Source organism: Scyliorhinus torazame, chromosome 24 (assembly GCF_047496885.1).
Source record: "Scyliorhinus torazame isolate Kashiwa2021f chromosome 24, sScyTor2.1, whole genome shotgun sequence".
NCBI lineage: Eukaryota > Metazoa > Chordata > Chondrichthyes > Carcharhiniformes > Scyliorhinidae > Scyliorhinus > Scyliorhinus torazame.
Window position 1 is genome coordinate 13,701,992 of NC_092730.1, and position 10,005 is coordinate 13,711,996.

The following is a 10,005-nucleotide window of genomic DNA, read 5'->3' on the forward strand; positions in this document are numbered from 1 at the left end:
GGACCCAAACCCCTTCCCGTTAACACCCAGTGTCCACAATCCCAGTGGACCCAAACCCCTTCCCGTTCACTCCCACTGTACACAATCCCAATGCACCCAAACCCCTCCCCGTTCACTCCCACTGTCCACAATCCCAATGGACCCAAACCCCTTCCCGTTCACTCCCACTGTCCACAATCCCAATGGACCCAAACCCCTTCCCGTTCACTCCCACTGTCCACAATCCCAATGGACCCAAACCCCTTCCCGTTCACTCCCACTGTCCACAATCCCAAAGGATCCAAACACCTTCCCGTTCACTCCCACTGTCCACAATCCCAATGGACCCAAACCCCTTCCCGTTCACTCCCACTGTCCACAATCCCAATGGACCCAAACCCCTTCCCGTTCACTCCCACTGTCCACAATCCCAATGGACCCAAACCCCTTCCCGTTCACTCCCACTGTCCACAATCCCAATGGACCCAAACCCCTTCCCGTTCACTCCCACTGTCCACAATCCCAATGGACCCAAACCCCTTCCCGTTCACTACCACTGTCCACAATCCCAATGGACCCAAACCCCTTCCCGTTCACTCACACTGTCCACAATCCCAATGGACCCAAACCCCTTCCCGTTCACTCCCACTGTCCACAATCCCAATGGTCCCAAACCCCTTCCCGTTCACTCCCACTGTCCACAATCCCAATGGACCCAAACCCCTTCCCGTTCACTCCCACTGTCCACAATCCCAATGGACCCAAACCCCTTCCCGTTCACTCCCACTGTCCAGAATCCCAATGGACCCAAACTCCTTCCCGTTCACTTCCACTGTCCACAATCCCAATGGACCAAAACCCCTTCCCGTTCACTCCCACTGCCCACAATCCCAATGGATCCAAACCCCTTCCCGTTCACTCCCACTGTCCACAATCCCAATGGACCCAAACCCCTTCCCGTTCACTCCCACTGTCCACAATCCCAATGGATCCAAACCCCTTCCCGTTCACTCCCACTGTCCACAATCCCAATGGACCCAAACCCCTTCCCGTTCACTCCCTGTCCACAATCCCAATGGACCCAAACCCCTTCCCGTTCACTCCCACTGTCCACAATCCCAATGGACCCAAACCCCTTCCCGTTCACTACCACTGTCCACAATCCCAATGGACCCAAACCCCTTCCCGTTCACTCCCTGTCCACAATCCCAATGGACCCAAACCACTTCCCGTTCGCTCCCACTGTCCACAATCCCAATGGACCCAAACCCCTTCCTGTCACTCCCACTGTCCACAATCCCAATGGACCCAACCCCCTTTCCGTTCACTCCCACTGTCCACAATCCCAATGGACCCAAACCCCTTCCCATTCACTCCCACTGTACACAATCCCAATGGACCCAAACCCCTTCCCGTTCACTCCCACTGTCCACAATCCCAATGGACCCAAACCCCTTCCCATTCACTCCCACTGTACACAATCCCAATGGACCCAAACCCCTTCCCGTTCACTCCCACTGTCCACAATCCCAATGGACCCAAACCCCTTCCCGTTCACTCCCTGTCCACAATCCCAATGGATCCAAACCCCTTCCCATTCACTCCCACTGTACACAATCCCCAATGGACCCAAACCCCTTCCCGTTCGCTCCCTGTCCACAATCCCAATGGACCCAAACCCCTTCCCGTTCACTACCACTGTCCACAATCCCAATGGACCCAAACCCCTTCCCGTTCACTCCCTGTCCACAATCCCAATGGACCCAAACCCCTTCCCGTTCACTCCCACTGTCCACAATCCCAATGGACCCAAACCCCTTCCCGTTCACTCCCACTGTCCACAATCCCAATGGACCCAAACCCCTTGCCGTTCACTCCCACTGTCCACAATCCCAATGGACCCAAACCCCTTCCCGGTCACTCCCACTGTCCACAATCCCAATGGACCCAGACCCCTTGCCGGTCACTCCCACTGTCCACAATCCCAATGGACCCAGACCCCTTCCCGGTCACTCCCACTGTCCACAATCGCAATGGACACAAACCCCTTCTCGTTCACACCCACTGTCCACAATCCCAATGGATCCAAACCCCTTCCCGTTCACTCCCACTGTCCACAATCCCAATGGACCCAAACCCCTTCCCGTTCACTCCCACTGTCCACAATCCCAATGGACCCAAATCCCTTCCCGTTCACTCCCACTGTCCACAATCCCAATGGACCCAAACCCCTTCCCATTCACTCCCACTGTCCACAATCCCAATGGACCCAAACCCCTTCCCGTTCACTTCCACTGTCCACAATCCCAATGGACCCAAACCCCTTCCCGTTCACTTCCACTGTCCACAATCCCAATGGGCCCAAACCCCTTCCCGTTCACTCCCACTGTCCACAATCCCAATGGACCCAAACCCCTTCCCGTTCACTCCCACTGTCCACAATCCCAATGGACCCAAACCCCTTCCCGTTCACTCCCACTGTCCACAATCCCAATGGACCCAAACCCCTTCCCATTCACTTCCACTGTCCACAATCGCAATGGACACAAACCCCTTCCCGTGGGAGCAGTAAGGATGACATCGGTGCTATGGAGGATAAGGTTGAATCCATTTGGGTGGAAATCAGGAATAGTAAGGCGAAAAAGTCACTGATGGGAGTAATCTATAGGCCACCAAATAGTAACATTATGTTGGGGCAGGCAATAAACAAAGAAATAACAGATGCATGTAGAAATGGTACAGCAGTTATCATGGGGGATTTTAATCTACATGTCGATTGGTTTAACCAGGTCGGTCAAGGCAGCCTTGAGGAGGAGTTTATAGAATGTATCCGCGATAGTTTCCTAGAACAGTATGTAATGGAACCTACGAGGGAACAAGCGGTCCTAGATTTGGTCCTGTGTAATGAGACAGGATTGATTCAGGATCTCATGGTTAGGGATCCTCTCGGAAGGAGCGATCACAATATGGTGGAATTTAAAATACAGATGGAGGGTGAAACGGTAAAATCAAGCACTAGTATTTTGTGCTTAAACAAAGGAGATTACAATGGGATGAGAGAAGAACTAGCTAAGGTAGACTGGGAGCAAAGACTTTATCGTGAAACAGTTGAGGAACAGTGGAGAACCTTCCAAGTGATTTTTCACAGTGCTCAGCAAAGGTTTATACCAACAAAAAGGAAGGACGGTAGAAAGAGGGAAGATCGACCGTGGATATCTAAGGAAATAAGGGAGAGTATCAAATTGAAGGAAAAAGCATACAAAGTGGCCAAGATTAGTGGGAGACTAGAGGACTGGGAAATCTTTAGGGGGCAACAGAAAGCTACTAAAAAAGCTATAAAGAAGAGTAAGATAGATTATGAGAGTAAACTTGCTCAGAATATAAAAACAGATCGTAAAAGTTTCTACAAATACATGAAACAAAAAAGAGTGGCTAAGGTAAATATTGGTCCTTTAGAGGATGAGAAGGGAGATTTAATAATAGGAGACGGGGAAATGGCTGAGGAGCTGAACAGGTTTTTTGGGTCGGTCTTCACAGTGGAAGACACAAATAACATGCCAGTGACTGATGGAAATGAGGCTATGACAGGTGAGGACCTTGAGAGGATTGTTCTCACCAAGGAAGTAGTGATGGGCAAGCTAATGGGGCCAAAGGTAGACAAGTCTCCTGGACCTGATGGAATGCATCCCAGAGTGCTAAAAGAGATGGCTCGGGAAATTGCAAATGCACTAGTGATAATTTCCCAAAATTCACTAGACTCTGGGGTGGTCCCGGCGGATTGGAAATTAGCAAATGTGACACCACTGTTTAAAAAAGGAGGTAGGCAGAAAGCGGGTAATTATAGGCCAGTGAGCTTAACTTCGGTAGCAGGGAAGATGCTGGAATCTAGCATCAAGAAAGAAATAGCGAGGCATCTGGATGGAAATTGTCCCATTGGGCAGACGCAGCATGGGTTCCTAAAGGGCAGGTCGTGACACTTCCGGTGACGGTGGGTGGGAGGCGGCCGCACAATGGAGAGCCCCCGCTCGGGAACGGCAATTTCGGGGCTTTAGGCCCGGTCCCAGGGTCCGCGGAGGCGGCAGAAGCAGGGAGAAGGCACGGAGGAGGCACTGAGAAGACACAGGAGGGAAATGGAGGCTGGAGCACCAGGGAGGGCCGCACTGCTTACGGCTGAAGAAATAACCACGGTGATGGCTGCGGAATTTGAAAAGCAGTTGGCGCAGATTGCGAAATGCAGGGAGACGGTGAGGAAGGAGATGAGGGAGGTTTTGAGTGTGCTGGTGGAGGAGGCGGTTTCCCCGGTGAAGACGGAGGTGGCGAGCGCAGTGGCGGAGGTGCGAGAGCAAGGGGAGGCGCTGAAGGAAGTGGAGGAGACGTTATTGCAGCACGGTGATCAACTTGCCTCGATGGGGAAGGAGATGCGGAAGGTGATGGACGCGAACAAGAATCTGCGAGGAAAAATGGAAGACCTGGAAAACAGACCCAGGCGACAGAATTTGAGGATTGTGGGGCTGCCCGAAGGAGTTGAAGGACCGAGGCCGACTGAGTATTTTGCCGCGATGCTGGCAAAACTACTGGGGGAGGGGGAGGACCCCTCCCGATATGAACTGGATCGGGCTCATCGGTCGTGGAGGCCTGCACCAAAGGCGAGTGAGCCGCCAAGGGCAGTGACTCTGTGCTTCCGTAGGTACAGGGTGAAGGAGAAGGTCCTGAGCTGGGCCAAGCAGAAGCGGGTGGTGCAGTGGGCTGGAGCTGGTATACGTGTATACCAGGACTTTACGGTGGAGCTGGCGAGGAGGCGGGCTGCCTTCAACCGGGTGAAGAGGGCACTGTACATTGGCAAGGTGCAGTGCGGCATTGTATACCCAGCGAAGCTGAGGGTGACTTATAAGCTCAGGGACTTTTATTTTGGAACGGCGGAAGCAGCGGAGGAGTTTGCGAAGGCAGAAGGACTGGCAGAACTGACAAATTGAGGAATGGCCATGTGCCGATGTAACCTCATGACTGTATTTTCTTCTTTTTTGTGTCGCTGCGCGCGGGTGTAGAGGCTAAAGGAGCCAATGTTGTATATATTTGGACAAGGGAGGGGACGGGACTTTCACTCGAAACGAGAGTTCTTTGGGGTGTAGGTGGATATGCGGGGTTTGTGTGCTAAAAGGGGATCTCTGGGCTTTCCTAGGGCCGGGCAAGTGGGAAAGGGACCCGGGCGGGGGCCTCCACGCTGGCCGGTTTAAGCCGGCCAGTGAACGGGAGTGAGGTGGGGGGAGGGACTGCGGCCATCGGAGCCTGGCAGAACAGGGTCCGAGTGGTCTAGCCGGGGTGGAAAGTTGGGGGGGAAGGAACCGAGGGTAGGGGGAGGAGTTTTACAAGAGGCAGTGGACGGGAGGAGCTGGAGACCTGGGGTGGGGTGGGTGGGGGGTGGGGGGGGGGGGGGGGGAGCTGTGTAGATTAAGGGCGACTACGGGTAATCCCTGATTCCTTTTTGTCATTTGTTTATGTAAACATGAGGGTTGAGGTTTGGGGGTTGGTGGGCGGATGGGATCGTTGTTATTATGGGGACTGACATATCTTGCTGATTATTGTTTATCGTTGATGGATGTAAATGTGGGAGAAAATGTGAAAATGGAGGAGAATAAAAATTTTTTTTAAATAAAATAAAGGGCAGGTCGTGCCCAACTAATTTAGTGGAATTTTTTGAGGACATTACCAATGCGGTAGATAACGGGGAGCCAATGGATGTGGTATATCTGGATTTCCAGAAAGCCTTTGACAAGGTGCCACACAAAAGGCTGCTGCATAAACTAAAGATGCGTGGCATTAAGGGTAAAGTAGTAGCATGGATAGAGGATTGGTTAATTAATAGAAAGCAAAGAGTGGGGATTAATGGGTGTTTCTCTGGTTGGTAATCAGTAGCGAGTGGTGTCCCTCAGGGATCAGTGTTGGGCCCACAGTTGTTCACAATTTACATAGATGATTTGGAGTTGGGGACCAAGGGCAATGTGTCCAAGTTTGCAGACGACACTAAGATAAGTGGGAAAGCAAAAAGTGCAGAGGGTACTGGAAGTCTGCAGAGGGATTTGGATTGGCTAAGTGAATGGGCTAGGGTCTGGCAGATGGAATACAATGTTGACAAATGTGAGGTTATATATTTTGGTAGGAATAACAGCAAAAGGGATTATTATTTAAATGATAAAATATTAAAACAGGCTGCTGTGCAGAGAGACCTGGGTGTGCTAGTGCATGAGTCGCAAAAAGTTGGTTTACAGGTGCAACCGGTGATTAAGAAGGCAAATGGAATTTTGTCCTTCATTGCTAGAGGGATGCAGTTTAAGACTAGGGAGGTTCTGCTGCAATTGTAGAAGGTGTTAGTGAGGCCACACCTGGAGTATTGTGTTCAGTTTTGGTCTCCTTACTTGAGAAAGGACGTACTGGCACTGGAGGGTGTGCAGAGGAGATTCACTAGGTTAATCCCAGAGCTGAAAGGGATGGATTACGAGGAGAGGTTGAGTAGACTGGGACTGTACTCATTGGAATTTAGAAGGATGAGGGGGGATCTTATAGAAACATATAAGATGATGAAGGGAATAGATAGGATAGATGCGGGGAGGTTGTTTCCACTGGCGGGTGAAAGCAGAACTAGGGGGCATAGCCTCAAAATAAGGGGAAGTAGATTTAGGACTGAGTTTAGGAGGAACTTCTTCACCCAAAGGGTTGTGAATCTATGGAATTCCTTGCCCAGTGAAGCAGTAGAGGCTCCTTCATTAAATGTTTTTAAGATAAAGATAGATAGTTTTTTGAAGAATAAAGGGATTAAGGGTTATGGTGTTCGGGCCGGAAAGTGGAGCTGAGTCCACAAAAGATCAGCCATGATCTCATTGAATGGTGGAGCAGGCTCGAGGGGCCAGATGGCCTACTCCTGCTCCTAGTTCTTATGTTCACTCCCACTGTCCACAATCCCAATGGACTCAAACCCCTTCCCGTTCACTCCCATTGTCCACAATCCCAATGGATCCAAACCCCTTCCCGTTCACTCCCACTGTGCACAATCCCAATGGACCCAAACCCCTTCCCGGTCACGCCCACTGTCCACAATCCCAATGAATCCAAACCCCTTCCCGTTCACTCCCACTGTGCACAATCCCAATGGGCCCAAACCCCTTCCCATTCACTCCCACTGTCTACAATCCCAATGGATCCAAACCCCTTCCCGTTCACTCCCACTGTCCACAATCCCAATGGACCCAAACCCCTTCCCATTCACTCCCACTGTGCACAATCCCAATGGATCCAAACCCCTTCCCGTTCACTCTCATTGTCTACAATCCCAATGGACCCAAACCCCTTCCCATTCACTCCACGGTCCACAATCCCGATGGACCCAAAACCCCTTCCCGTTCACTCCCACTGTCCACAATCCCAATGGACCCAAACCCCTTCCCATTCACTCCCACTGTCCACAATCCCAATGGACTCAAACCCCTTCCCGTTCACTCCCACTGTCCACAATCCCAATGGACCCAAACCCCTTCCCGTTCACTCCCACTGTCCACAATCCCAATGGACTCAAACCCCTTCCCGTTCACTCCCACTGTCCACAATCCCAATGGATCCAGACCCCTTCCCGTTCACTCCCACTGTGCACAATCCCAATGGACCCAAACCCCTTCCTGGTCACTCCCACTGTCCACAATCCCAATGGACCCAAACCCCTTCCCGTTCACTCCCACTGTGCACAATCCCAATGGATCCAAACCCCTTCCCGTTCACTCTCATTGTCCACAATCCCGATGGACCCAAACCCCTTCCCGTTCACTCCATGGTCCACAATCCCGATGGACCCAAAGCCCCTTCCCGTTCACTCCCACTGTCCACAATCCCAATGGACTCAAACCCCTTCCCATTCACTCCCACTGTCTACAATCCCAATGGACCCAAACCCCTTCCCGTTCACTCGACGGTCCACAATCCCGATGGACCCAAAACCCCTTCCCGTTCACTCCCACTGTCCACAATCCCAATGGATCCAAACCCCTTCCAGTTCTCTCCCATTGTCCACAATCCCAATCGATCCAACCCGCTTCCCATTCACTCCCACTGTCCACAATCCCAATGGACCCAAACCCCTTCCCGTTCACTCCCACTGTCCACAATTCCAATGTACCCAAACCCCTCCCCGTTCACTCCCACTGTACACGATCCCAATGGATCCAAACCCTTCCCGTTCACTGCCACTGTCCACAATCCCAATGGATCCAAATCCCTTCCCATTCACTCCCACTGTCCACAATCCCAATGGACCCAAACCCCTTCCCGTTCACTCCCACTGTCCACAATCCCAATGGACCCAAACCCCTTCCCGTTCACTCCCACTGTCCACAATCCCAATGGACCCAAACCCCTTCCCGTTCACTCCCACTGTCTACAATCCCACTGGACCCAAACCCCTTCCCGTTCACTCCCACTGTCCACAATCCCAATGGACCCAAACCCCTTCCCGTTCACTCCCACTGTCCACAATCCCAATGGATCCAAATCCCTTCCATTCACTCCCACTGTCCACAATCCCAATGGACCCAAACCCCTTCCCGTTCACTCCCACTGTCCACAATCCCAATGGACCCAAACCCCTTCCCGTTCACTCCCACTGTCCACAATCCCAATGGACCCAAACCCCTTCCCGTTCACTCCCACTGTCTACAATCCCACTGGACCCAAACCTCTTCCCGTTCACTCCCACTGTCCACAATCCCAATGTACCCAAACCCCTTCCCGTTCACTCCCACTCGACACAATCCCAATGGACCCAAACCCCTTCCCGTTCACTCCCACTGTCCAGAATCCCAATGGACCCAAACCCCTTCCCATTCACTCCCTGTCCACAATCCCAATGGACCCAAACCACTTCCCGTTCATTCCCACTGTCCACAATCCCAATGGACCCAAACCCCTTCCCGTTCACTCCCACTGTTCACAATCCCAATGGACCCAAACCCCTTCCCATTCACTCCCTGTCCACAATCCCAATGGACCCAAACCACTTCCCGTTCACTCCCACTGTTCACAATCCCAATGGACCCAAACCCCTTCCCATTCACTCCCTGTCCACAATCCCAATGGACCCAAACCACTTCCCGTTCATTCCCACTGTCCACAATCCCAATGGACCCAAACCCCTTCCCGTTCACTTCCCATTGTACACAATCCCAATGGACCCAAACCCCTTCCTGTCACTCCCACTGTCCACAATCCCAATGGATTCAAACCCCTTCCCGTTCACTTGCACTGGACACAATCCCAATGGACACAACTTCCTTCCTGTTCACTCCCACTGTACACAATCCCAATGGACGCAAACCCCTTCCCGTTCACTCTCACTATCCACAATCCCAGTGGACCTATACCCCTTGGGACTGGGTGCTGATCGTGGGGGTCTGGGTGCTGTGGCTGCTGATTCTAGGCGGCTGGGTGCTGATCTAGGGCCAATGGTCCGGGGAGTTTGGGTGCCAATCCTGGGGCTCTGCGTGCTGATACTGGGAGTCTGGGTGCTGGTCCTGGGGGTCTGGGAGCTGTGGGTTCTGATCCTAGGGGTATGGGTGCTGTGGGTGCTGATCCTGGGGGTGTGGGTGCTGATCCTGGGGTTCTGGGTGCTGATCCTGGGGGGTCTGGCTGCTGTGGGTGCTGATCCTGGGGGTCTGGCTGCTGTGGGTGCTGATCCTGGGGCTGTGGGTGCTGATCCTGGGGTTCTGGGTGCTGATCCTGGGGGGTCTGGCTGCTGTGGGTGGTGATCGTGGGGGTCTGGCTGCTGTGGGTGCTGATCCTGGGGGGTCTGGCTGCTGTGGGTGCTGATCCTGGGGGTGTGGGTGTTGATCCTGGGGTTCTGGGTGCTGATCCTGGGGGGTCTGGCTGCTGTGGGTGCTGATCCTGGGGGGTCTGGCTGCTGTGGGTGCTGATCCTGGGGGTCTGGCTGCTGTCGGTGCTGATCCTGGGGGTCTGGCTGCTGTGGGTGCTGATCCTGGGGCTGTGGGT